We start from the raw sequence: 12,407 nt of genomic DNA on the forward strand, positions 1-12,407 counted from the left end.
GGAGAAATGTTCCCGGGAGGGGGTTTGGCAGAACATTTGCAGACAGGTCTCCGCTAACCCTGGATCCAAACGCAACATTCATTGCCTTCCCCCTCGTTGAGTTGGACGCTGTGATTCACCTCCACCCACCCCCCTTTCCCAAGGCTGCAGCTGGGCTCGCGGTTGGGGACCCCGGCCCTGTTCCCGGGAAGTTCCAACTCCACATCTACAAATCCCTTGGGAAATGGCAAAGAACTATTTGCGGTTCGATACCCGACAAGTATCATTCCTGCCCTCCATTTGTCTTCATGATTTGAAACTATTTTGTGATCTCTTTTGAACAGCGTGTTTGTGTTAGCAAAAGAAGAGTGATGTGATTTCAATTAATTACTATCTACCGATTACAAAGGAGCGTTCAGTAATTATTTTAAACGAATTCAATTCTGGTCTAAAAAAGTACACCAGATTTTTTTTTTTTGTTAGCTTCAGGCTTTGGTGAAATTAAACAGTTTTGAATTAACTAAGGGTCCAGCTTCTCACTGTCTAAATAGGGTTTCATTTCCTGAAAGAGAAATCTGACAAAACCGGGTGAATACGGCTGGGTCAGAAATGAGGCTTAAAAAGGATACGTTCTGCTTCTGAATTGGACAACTTTGCTGCTGCAGAAGCTCTCAGGAATCAGTTTCACCCCAGAAAAAAAAAAAAAAAAAAAAAGGAAGAAAGAAAAAAGGAAAGAAAAAGGGTGAGGGGAGATAGCAAGACTACACCTTACTTTTTTCAGTATGGGAAGCAAAGCTCCAAATCCCACATTTATTTCAGTGAAAATTATTGAGTCTGTAAATGTCCCATTTGGTGTGCATCCTTTATGAACGTACAGATTTTTCCTCTCCCTCTCCCCATCTCAAACAGCCAGTGCGAGGCTCTTCAATGGCTTCGCCCTCTGAGGCACATTTCAAAGTTTGCTGGTCCCCACAAACACACGTTTTGAGATCTGGTTCTGATTAATTGTGTCATGTTGTTGTCGAATAGTTTGTGCCTCATGACTGGGGATGCAGAGTTTTGAGCAAGGGAATGGAAAACATGTCTTGGAGGGCCGGGTCGCCGCGGAGGCCCAGTCAGACGTCCTGGTCTGAAGACGCTGGGCCTCCGCCTCCTGTTGCACGGGAGGCCTCCATTTTTACACTCGTGTCCTGCTCTTGCAGACCTAATTGTTTGTCCTCCTTCTTTTAAGGATCAGAACTGGTCTGAAGACACTTTTCAAGATTTCGCAGAGAGAGAGAGAGAGAAGAGTAGTTACACTCCGACTTAGTGGTCTTCTAGAATAAAATTCCTTTGATCTGCCCAATTCCCTCAGAAATGTTGGTTTTTCCCATCTCTTCTTTTCCCCCTCCTTCCTCTTTTCTTTTCTTCCCTTTGTGCGTAAAAGCCCTTTATTGACATTTAAAGGGATTCCCAGGGTTTTGCTATCAGTTTTAGTTTGTATGTGCATATGAAAGATAACTTTGTCTTGTCACCAGCAGGGTCTAATTGGACAAATGCAAGTGAATACATTTAGGCGAATAAGCTTGATGCGGTGGTGAAATTTCACTGGCTTGAAGATTTGTCTTAGCGTTGGTATTGTTCAGATTCACCACCCACCCCCAGGTCTTGCTGTCACTTTGGATGTGGACACGTAACCTGCGTTTGTTACAATGATGGTCATGTACTTGAAATAATCTCTACAGTTTAGGATTTTGTCTCTTGACCAAAACACTAACTATGCACACAAATTGGATTGACCTTTTTTCTTTTTATTGGCTAAATTGAGCAATCAACATATGAACTAATGTAATTAGTAACCGTTTTTGTTCAAAAAGTTTAATTAGGCTTAATAAGTACATAATCTACATGACAAATGATTGGCTAACAATATTTTTCTGGGTTTTACTGAAGTTATTTTAAGTCCCAGCAGTTAAAGTATCTTTAAATCTTGCCAATTATTCAGTCATCTCATAAAAGCAAAGCCAATTCAACTATGTTAAAGTTATTTATAGTTTCCTTTTTGAATAGATGTTCTGATACCTTGTAGATATAGCTGGGAACATCAGATTGAAGTTCCCATAAAGTCTTAATTGAAGTCTTAGTGATTTTTCCATCATTCTGTAAAAGAGAAAGACAGCAAGGACAATTTAGGGGTGATTTACAATGAAAGGTCGAGCTTTTTATGAAAAGGCCCTGTAGTGGAGATATGTGAATGAATTAGTATTTGACAGGTGTTCTGAGATACTAAAGGGCACGGTGCTAGGAAAAAGCATTAATAAATCCTTCAAAAGTAACTTTGGACTGTCAGAGACTCAGATTTTCCTCCCAACATAATCTCTTGTGAATTTCACACTGTTGACATATAAAGCCAAGCTACTCAGAGTATTTACAGCTATGTCAATGTCAAGAAGTATATATTTTTAAATTCCCGTAATCAGTCTTAATAACAATGAGCCTATTACTGTGCTATTTGGTCTTTGCTTTTATAAAATAATGATACATGATTTATAATAAATTGAAATGGTAACCTTCCCTAGGTTAACCCTGTGCCCTCCCACCCCCCACAACAAAAACCCCCTAAAATTTACCAATTTACCAATATTATCATTTGACTGAACAGTCCTTCAACCTAGGGCCATGGTCCTTATAGATGACTAAGAAATTCACATGTCTGTCTGTTTTATTTGGTCCAGTTTTCTTTTTGGTGTTGTTTCAAAGTCAAGCTCTCTGTGGAATAAAATGTGAACTTTCGTAAAGCCCAGTTATATTTTAAATGCAATTTTGGATTTCTTCCGGAGGGGGGGAAGAAACAACCCTCAAAACAGTATGGAAGACAAGACTATGTATAACGTTACAGCCTTGACAGCTCTCAGTGGAATAACTAAATACTGTCTTCCGCCCATATGTATCGGCAGTGTTCACATGCTTTTATACACATGTGCATTCACATTCATTGTGTAAGGAAGTACCCATGCATGGTGGGGGTGTGTGTACATTCAAGGCAAAATGCATGAACAGTTTTAAACCACCTGGGTTGCTAGGCCCCTTTCCCCCCTCCCCGCCCTTCCCTTTTTTCAAAAGAGCATCTGAAGACCATATTGTGTTTCATAAATTATTGACATCAGTTTTAATCATTGTCCCCCTGACGTCGGAGCTGCGTTAGCATTTAGTGCCTGACGAAGCATGCTGTTTAATCTTACTGTGGAGTTGTCAGCATGAGCCCGTGCCTGGCTTGTGACAGGTCGAGCTTATGAAAACTTGTTTTGCGACTCACTCTATGGCGTTGCATTGCCCAGCTGTAACCCAAAACCCACGCAAAAGATGTCTCTGCAAGACAAACACCGTGCTGGGTTGGCCTCTTATAGTCGTAGGTACCTGCAACATAATGCTCGTAATTGTTTAAACATAGCTTTGGGTTGGGGGTCGGGGGCATGTCCTCATGCTGTCAATAGCTCTGGTGCTTCCGTCCACCCTCATTCATCCCTGGCAAGAGAGGGAGGTTATATTGAAGGTGTTGCTGTGAGAAATCCAATGCCCCACTAAAGATTCTTGCAAAAATCAGAAGGCTAAAATTATTTGCTGCTTAGTCCAGAGCCTGGCACATAGCTTTAGATGAGTGAACGTTTTCAATAGTTATAGTAATAATTATGATTATTGTCATTATGATTAACCCTGGAGGACTTACTCTTTGCCAAGCACTCACATTAATTTAGACATTTAATCACTGTGACTATACTAATTATAGGGACTGTGATTGTATTTCTTTTAGAGATGAGGAAACCATGGCCTAGAGACATTAGATGGTTTACCCAAAGTCACATAGCTACTGGATGGTGGAGCTGGGACTCCAGCCTGACGTTTGTGCTTTGTTTTGTTGCATCCACTTTGCTGCTTTTCCATAGAATGAATGGATGGGTGGATGGAAGAATGGATGAATGAATGAATGGCAGCGATACATCCATGTGTAGGAGAAGAGCTGGCACACCTATTACTTCTTGCTAGAACTGGGCGTGGTTCCCTAGTTGTGTTACATTATATATTTTACATTGTATTATATTTATTACATTTTGTTATATTATATTCATACATACTTAACATGAAGTTTTATATAAGAAGTTTTCTTTTAGCCATCAGGCCTGCCGGGAGCTGGGAGCTGGGACTATGAATTAAGAGGGTTTAGGTACTTTCCTGGGGTGGGGGGTGCGGGTTCTTGACATCCACAGGTGTTGCTGATGGCCTAGTCTTTCTTGATTTCAGGGCCTGTGATCTCCCTCAAAGGTGGTGAAGCTGAGCTGTGGGTAGTCAGAAAACCTCTTTAAGAAGGCCTTCCTCCAGCCTGGCCAACATGGTGAAACCCCATCTCTACTAAAAATACAAAACATTAGCCAGGCGTAGTGGCGTACGCCTGTAATCCTAGCTACTAGGGAGGCTGAGGCAGGAGAATCGCTTGAACCTAGGAGGCGGAGGTTGCAGTGAGCTGAGATCGTGCCACTGCACTCCAGCCCTGGTGAGACTCTGTCTGCAAAAAAAAAAGAAAAAAAGGCCTTCTCTTTTCACCCAAGTGTTCACCATCCCTTTGCTTCAGCAGAATGTATTGAAAAATTCCAGGAAGTGGCTAAAAGTATTGTTGCCAAAGAGAGGAGGTGGATGGGGGATGGTGCGTGCCGGCCACTGGTGTGGTGCTGCAAGGTACAGTTGACATGAGTCAGCAGCACAGGGCTGTCGTGCATCTCAACTGGCCCCACAGAATCTGGAGTGAGGTTCTCTGCTGGGGTCCTCATTAGCACCTGGTGACTGGGGACCTCCAGGCAAGGAGGCCGCTCCCTGCTCCACCCAGAGCAGGGGAGGCAGGTTTGTCAGGGAAACCTTCTGGGGTGGGTCTGCGTGTTTCCAGGCTCTGCCGTGCTCTCTATTAGCCCTGCCCAGTCTTCTCTCTGACCTCCTCCTCCTGTAGAAAAATGAGATCCTCGGAAAAGTATTTGAGACTTTATGTCCAGAGTAAATATTGGAAAGGCAGTGGGTTGAAATTCAGATGTTCCCTGGAAGGAATCCCCTCATTTTCTGCTCACAGCTGCTATCGATATTTCCTTCTTGAGATGAGTTGTGCTTTTCATTAAGTAAATTTTTTGTCTTGGGATTAAACCAACATTGTATTCTTAATAGACTTTTATGTTTACACTTCAAAAGTCCACTGGATTGTTACTCGTGTTATCTTGATGGCTTCTACGGTGTCTGCAGTGCACACTGCCTTTACCAAAATAAATGGCTCTCTAGGGAACTGGATTATAAAATAGCCTTATCTGTGGATGCACAAATACGGATATTTTGTGAGCCAGTATTTTTTTTTCATCCTTTCAGAAGTGTTAATCATACCTTGGGTTTCTGCAGTGCCTTTCATTATAGGGAGACGGGAGGTCTCGGAGGGCTTTTGAAATGCTCAGGACTTAAGCCTAATACTTGTAGAGCAGCCCACAGCATTTTGCCTGTCGTCTGGAAGCCCTTGTGGTCTCTGCAGGCTCAGAAGGCATGGTGTTGGTCTGGGTGGCCTGGGAGCTGCGGAGTTTAAAATGTCCGTCGAAGGTGGTTGTGGGGTTGCGTCCTGAAGACAGACCACAAACTCCTACTGAGTGCCAGGCATTGTCCTAGGTGCTTTATATGTGCTTTGCTTCAATTAATGAGATTGCCACAAGGAACGGAAGCTTTTCAAAAACAGATGTCCTGGCCACCAAAGGGCAGCTTTTACACAAACGGGACTAAATGTGCATAAGTCTGCAGGGCACATCTCAGCTTATTCTGTGACACTGTTGCATACAGAGAGAGCAAGGGGTATCGGGAGCGTTTGTTTGGAAGCCTGATCACATAAAAGCCATGTCCTATTATAGCCAACTCGGAGGGACGGTTGTTCTGAACAGTGCTTGAAAGAAAGTGAGCTGCCTGGGCCAGTCCTCTGGACACAGACGTTCACCTCAAAGCTATCTGCTCTCATGAGGTTTGACTTGTGTAGCACAACTTAGTGAGTTCAGTATTGCATTCTTGTCTCCTTACTCCAAAAATGGATCTCTGTTGTAAAGTAAGAAGTAGATTTTAATTTGCCTTTTAAAAGTTACATCATTGGTTGGGCACGGTGGCTCACGCCTGTAATCCCACACTTTGGGAGGCCGAGGCAGATCGTGAGATCAGAAGATGGAGACCATCCTGGCCAACATGGTGAAAATTAGCTGGGTGTGGTGGTGCGTGCCTGTAATCCCAGCTACTCGGGGAGGCTGAGGCAGGAGAATCACTTGAACCAGGGACTCGGAGGTTGCGATGAGCTGAGATTGCCCCACTGTACTCTAACCTGGCAACAGAGCGAGATTCTGTCTCAAAAAAAAAAAAAAAAAAAAGTTACACAATTTATGTGAATTTCCCCCCACGTCAAAAGGCAGAGACCCATTCCAATTGTCAGTCTTTGCCTATAGAGATATGGCTCCCTCTTCATCCCCAGCTCCTGGGAGGCCTTGGCTAGGTGTGTATTCAGCCTCAAATACATTATTTTGTGCCAGTTCTCCCCTCTGATGGAGAGAAGGGACTGTGGCCATGTGACTGATGAAATGCAAAATGTCTTCCATCAGACCTGTTTCTTTTTCTCCCAGAGCTTAAGTTCCTGCCCCAAGCCTCCTCCACAATGGACAGTTCTATCAGAGGCAGCTGCTGGCACTCAGAGCACAAAGGAAGATACCCTCCAAGGAGGAAAGGGGTACCTATGGTTTAGGAGTACTGCCAAGCAATAGAAAGCTGTGCTCCACCCTTGCCTGTGTCTGGGTCACCCCCAGCAATCCCCCATCCTTCTGTCATTGGGATTAGTGTACTAACTACAGTTAGGGTGAAATGAATTCACACTGCAGTGCACTGGTGCATGTGAAGGAGACCTAGAGGAAAGATGATTCTGTGGTTGGGCACAGTAGCTCACACCTGTAATCCCAGCACTTTGGGAGGCCGAGGCGGGCGGATCATGAGATCAGGAGTTCGAGACCAGCCTGACAACATGGTGAAACCGCTTCTCTACTAAAAATACAAAAATTAGTCAGTCATGGTGGTATGTGCCTATAATCCCAGCTACTTGGGAGGCTGAGGCAGGAGAATTGCTTGAACCCGAGAGGCAGAGGTTGCAGTGAGCCGAGATCGCACCACTGCACTCCAGCCTGGGTGACAGAGCAAGACTCAGAAAAAAAAAGGAAAGAAAAAAAAAGAAGAAAGATGGTTCTGTAAGCATAGTAGACCTCTGGGTTATTTAAAGGGTTCAAGTAAATTTGTTGGGTGAGAACTTTAAAAGCAGAAAGTAACACTCCAGTTCACTTCCCAACTCAGCTAGTGCCTTGATGAGGAAGGTGCTAGAAGTCTGTCTCCCTGGAGGATTCAGGACTGGCCTATGTGAGGTCTCAGCTCTCTGTGCACATGGTCATATTTTAGTTGGGGGCCCATCTGGGCCCCCTCCTGGCTGGTGCTATTGCACGATTTTCTAGATTTTTCCCGCGTCTTTTTCTGCCTAAAGATAAGAGAGATTATTGGTTGTCGTGTCCAATTTTCACACATTCCAGAGACTCCACACTTAAGTAAGACAATCTGTAGGACTACAGGGACCTGTAAAGGGGCTGGCTTTAAATAACTGAGTCCTATATAAGGAAATGAGATAGATCTCTGAGTTTCCTGAGGGCCTGTATGCTGTGCTGCATTCCATATTTGAAGTCCCCAAGTGAGGGACACTTCCTGCCTGCTTGATTGCCATTGTCAGGGCTTCTGATTTCGTCTGTTTCTGCTTGGGGTGGCTGTGGTGACTACCCAGGAAATAAATGCACCACCCCTCCCGCATTCTAAAACCAGGGCAGACGTTGGCAATCAATTGCAGCATGCTTTCCTCCAAAGTCCAGAAATGATCTTATAGTATTAGACTCCTCAATATAACTAATTCCTTAGGCAGAATTAGCCCATGAGCTGAAAGCTATTTGCCAGCCATTTTTGGTCCCCTTCTGAAGACCTTCCCCTTCCCCTTCCCCAACCTGCAGACAGAGAAGTGCTTTGTATACATGGACATTTCTGGAGCGTTTACTGTTCAGGTGGCTCTGTTTGGTCTGGGCATGTAAGGAAATGTAAAGTAGACCAGGTGCGGTGGCTGACACCTGTAATCCTAGCACTTTGGGAGGTTGAAGCAGGCAGATCATTGGAGGTTGGGAGTTCGAGACCAGCCTGGCCAACATGGTGAAACCCCATCTCTACTAAAAATACAAAGACAAAAACAAAACTAGCCTGGCACGGTGGCCCACACCTGTAATCCTAACTACTCAGAGGCTGAGGCAGGAGAATCTCTTGAACCCGGGAGGCCGAGATTGCAGTGAGTCGAGATCATGCCATTGCACTCCAGCCTGGGCGATACGGTGTCTCAAAAACAAAAAGAAAAGAAAAGAAATGTAAAGTGGATGCCCTCCCTGCAGGTGAAATATGTTTCCATTGAGGAGGCTATGCACGTGAGAAGGTGCAGATGTCTCCACTTGCACTCACCCTGAACGCAGATGGGTGCCCGGAGTGAGGCATTTTGCTGAGTGTCTGGGGCGCAGGGAGGGGCCGAGGGTCTTGAGAGGAAGCGCATTTTGGATTTGGCTCCTGTACCATGGAAGGATTGGATTTTAGTCCACATCACATTTTCCTTCTGCATTTGTTCTGTTGTAGTGTTTTTGTTTTCTCCCATGCCAAGAATTGGAGAGACCATGGTTCCCTGAAAAGAGGGGTGCCCCCAGGAATGTCCGCCCTGACGTTTCTGGGCAGGTCCTCCAGAACTGCTTTGGATTTTGAAACAAAAGCTTATCACTACCCCTACACTCTAAAGAAATTATGCCCCAACCTGGGCCAGGACCCTGGTGCCTGAGGCTTCCTTGGGCTTCTCACACCTAAAGGTCGTTCCTTCCACTCAGAACCACGTCTGTGTGGTATTGAGGGGACAAGGACTCATCTCCGTCACAAACCGCTGCCCTCAGTGCTCTGCTTACATTTGGGCTGGTGCAGAAAGTGCCGAACAAGAATAGTTCCAATCCCAGCATGAAAAAGAAAACACATTGTGTTTACAGATACAGAATTTGGCATCTGAAACATGAAAGTTTACCTTTGGATTGGGCGGCCCCAGCGCAGAGCTGTTGGACACGGCCGCTCCCCCTGCCCTCAGCCCTTCGGCCAGCTCGTTTCCCTCTTCCCGAAGCCAGACCTCAGAGGTGGGCAGGTCGATCTCAGCCAACTCTTTATTCCCACACCCAGCTCTGTCTCACTCTATAGTTCAGAACCGGGAGAGAATTCACGGTGAGAAAGTGCTTGGCCTTCTGAGCTGCCATGAGGAAGGAAATTGCTTCTCGCTCCAATCCACAGAAATCAATCCTTCTTTTTTTTTTTTTTTTTTTTTTTTTTTTTGACAGAATCTCACTCTATCAAGGCTGGAGTGCAGTGGCACCGTGTCAGCTCACTGCAACCTCCGTCTCCTGGGTTCAAGTGATTCTTCTGCCTCAGCCTCCTGAGTAGCTGGGATTACAGTTGCCCACCATCACGCCTGGCTAGTATTTTTTTTTTTTTTTTAGTAGAGACGGGTTTCATCATGTTAGCCAGGCTGGTCTCGAACTCATGACCTTGGGTGATCCACCTGCCTCAGCCTCCCAAAGTGCTGGGATTATAGGCATGAGCCACTGTGGCCGGCCCAATCCTTCTTAAACCATGTTTTTGGGTAGACTTGCATCCTGGTACCCAGAAATGCTAGAGAAGAATGGGACTGAGCAGTCCTATTTCTTACCTCAGTTTATTGTTTGAGCGAGGGATAGAGAGCTGTTTTTTTGTTTGTTTGTTTTAATTGAAGATGTCTGCAGAAGAAATGAGCCACATGTAAGTGAGAGTCAAGTTGCGATTTTCCTGATCTGTAGAAAGTACTTAGTTCTGGCCAGGCACCGTAGCTCACACCAGTAATCCCAGCACTTTGGGAGGCTGAGGCAGGAGGATTGCTTGAGCCTGGGAGTTTGAGATCAGACTGGGAAGCATAGTGAGACTCCTATCCCTACAAAAATAAAAAAAGAAAATACTTAGTTGGCCGGGCATGGTGGTTCACGCCTGTAATCCCAGCACTTTGGGAGGCTGAGGCAGGTGGATCACCTGAGGTTGGGAGTTTGAGACCAGCCCGACCAACATGGAGAAACCCCATCTCTACTAAAAATACAAAATTAGCTGGGCATGGTGGCACATGCCTATAATCCCAGCTACTTGGGAGGCTGAGGCAGGAGAATTACTTGAATCTGGGAGGTGGAGGTTGCAGTGAGCAGAGATCGCACCATTACACTCCAGCCTGAGCAACAAGAGTGAAACTCTGGCTCAAAAAAAAAAAAAAAAAAAAAAAAAGAAAGAAAGAAAGAAAGTACTTAATTACTTAGTTTTAAGTCAAGATCAGAGAGCACAACATTCTATCTACTAAAGTGTGAAATACCAAGATATATGTATTAGGGCAATAGTGAGAGAACTTCACACTGGCTGGGTTTAAATTCCAGTTCCACCAGGAGTGTGGATTTGAGTAAGTTACTTAAGCTGTCTATGCCTTTGATGCCTTGGTGTCCTGGACCTCTCCTCAAGACTACCTTGATAGATTGGGTGGGGTGGGGATTGTGAGGAGCCCGGTGTTCTGCCCTGAAAGAGGGCTCAGAGGAGGGTTACAGGAAGGAGACCCAGAGGTAGGGTTCTGATCCTACACCTTGGGATTTTATCAGCACACATTTCTGTAGCCTTTATGGTAGTGAGATAGCCTTTATTAGTGAGATTTATGCACGGTTCTAAGCTGTTTATACGTATTACCTCATTTAATCCTCATAATAGCTCTATCAGGGCTCATTATTCTTTTTTTTTTTTTTTTAAACGGAGTCTTGCTCTGTCACCCAGGCTGGAGTGCAGTGGTACGATCTCAGCTCACTACAACCTCCACCTCCCAGGTTCAAGAGATTCTCCTGCCTCAGCTTCCCGAGTAGCTGAGATTACAGGCGTGCACCACCATGCCCAGCTAATTTTTGTATTTTTAGTAGAGAAGGGTTTCGCCATGTTGGCCAGGCTGGTCTTGAACTCCTGACCTCAGGTGATCCTCCCACCTCGGCCTCCCAAAGTGCTGGGATTACAGGCGTGAGCCACCGGCGCCTGGCCTTGTTATTCTTAAGTAAACTTCTTTATTGTAGTGTAACACATGTAAAGAAAATCCCATGAATAATGTGTCCAGTGCAAAGACTATCATGATATGCACACACTTGCATAACCAGCACCTCCATCAAGAGCATACCAGCGACCCAGAAGCTGACCTGTGCTTCCATCCAGTTACCATGCCCCCTGCCCACCATACATGGATTTTGATTATTATTATTATTTCTTTTTTTTGAGATGGAGTCTCTCTTTATCGCCCAGGCTGGAGTGCAGTGGCGCAATCTCAGCTCACTGCAAGCTCCGCCTCCCGGGTTTAAGCCATTCTCCTGCCTCAGCCTCCGCAGTAGCTGGGACTACAGGCGCCCGCCACCTCACCTGGTTAGTTTTTTGTATTTTTTAGTAGAGACGGGGTTTCACCGTGTTAGCCAGGATGATCTCGATCTCCTGACCTCGTGATTCGCCCGTCTCGGCCTCCCAAAGTGCTGGGATTACAGGCTTGAGCCACCGCGCCCGGCCTGGATTTTGATTATTTTTGAACTTGGTATAAATGGAATCATATTCCGGCTTCTTTTGCTCCATGTTACATTTGTGGTCTTCATCCATGTGTAGTATTAGTTTCTTAGTTTCCATTGCTAGCCTGTATTGTGTGATATAAATGTATCACAGGGCATTTCTCCACTCCACTTCTGGCAGGCATTTGGGCTGTTCCCAGGTTTTGGCTATTAACAGTAGCACTGCTGTGACCATACTTGTCCGTGTCTTTTGATGCACATCTGAATGCGCTTCTACTGGGTGTGTGTCACGAAGGGGGATTGCTGGGTCCTAGGGTTTGGGCATCTGTTCAGTTTCACTTTTATTTATTTATTTTTATATTTATTTATTTATTTTGAGACGGCGTCTTGCTCTGTCGTCCAGGCTGGAGTGCTGTGGTGCGATCTTGGCTCACTGCAAGCTCTGCCTCCCGGGTTCACACCATTCTCCTGCCTCAGCCTCCCGAGTAGCTGGGACTACAGATGCCTACCACCACGCCCGGCTAATTTTTGTTTTTTGTATTTTTAGTAGAGACGGGATTTCACCATATTAGCCAGGATGGTCTCGATCTCCTGACCTTGTGATCCACCGGCTTCAGCCTCCCAGAGTGCTGAGATTACAGGGCTGAGCCACCGTGCCCGGCCCACTTTTATTTTTAACATTTTTTGAGACAAGGTCTCTGTCACCCAGCCTCC

General features: G+C 45.4%; 1 protein-coding gene across 3 annotated transcripts in view; it reads left to right on the top strand.

Moving 5' to 3' along the window:
• NTN1 (netrin 1) overlaps window positions 1-12,407 on the top strand; it is a 247,015-nt gene that overhangs the window by 20,455 nt on the left and 214,153 nt on the right. The window lies entirely within an intron of this gene.

This window comes from Rhinopithecus roxellana, chromosome 19 (genome assembly GCF_007565055.1).
Source record: "Rhinopithecus roxellana isolate Shanxi Qingling chromosome 19, ASM756505v1, whole genome shotgun sequence".
Lineage (NCBI taxonomy): Eukaryota > Metazoa > Chordata > Mammalia > Primates > Cercopithecidae > Rhinopithecus > Rhinopithecus roxellana.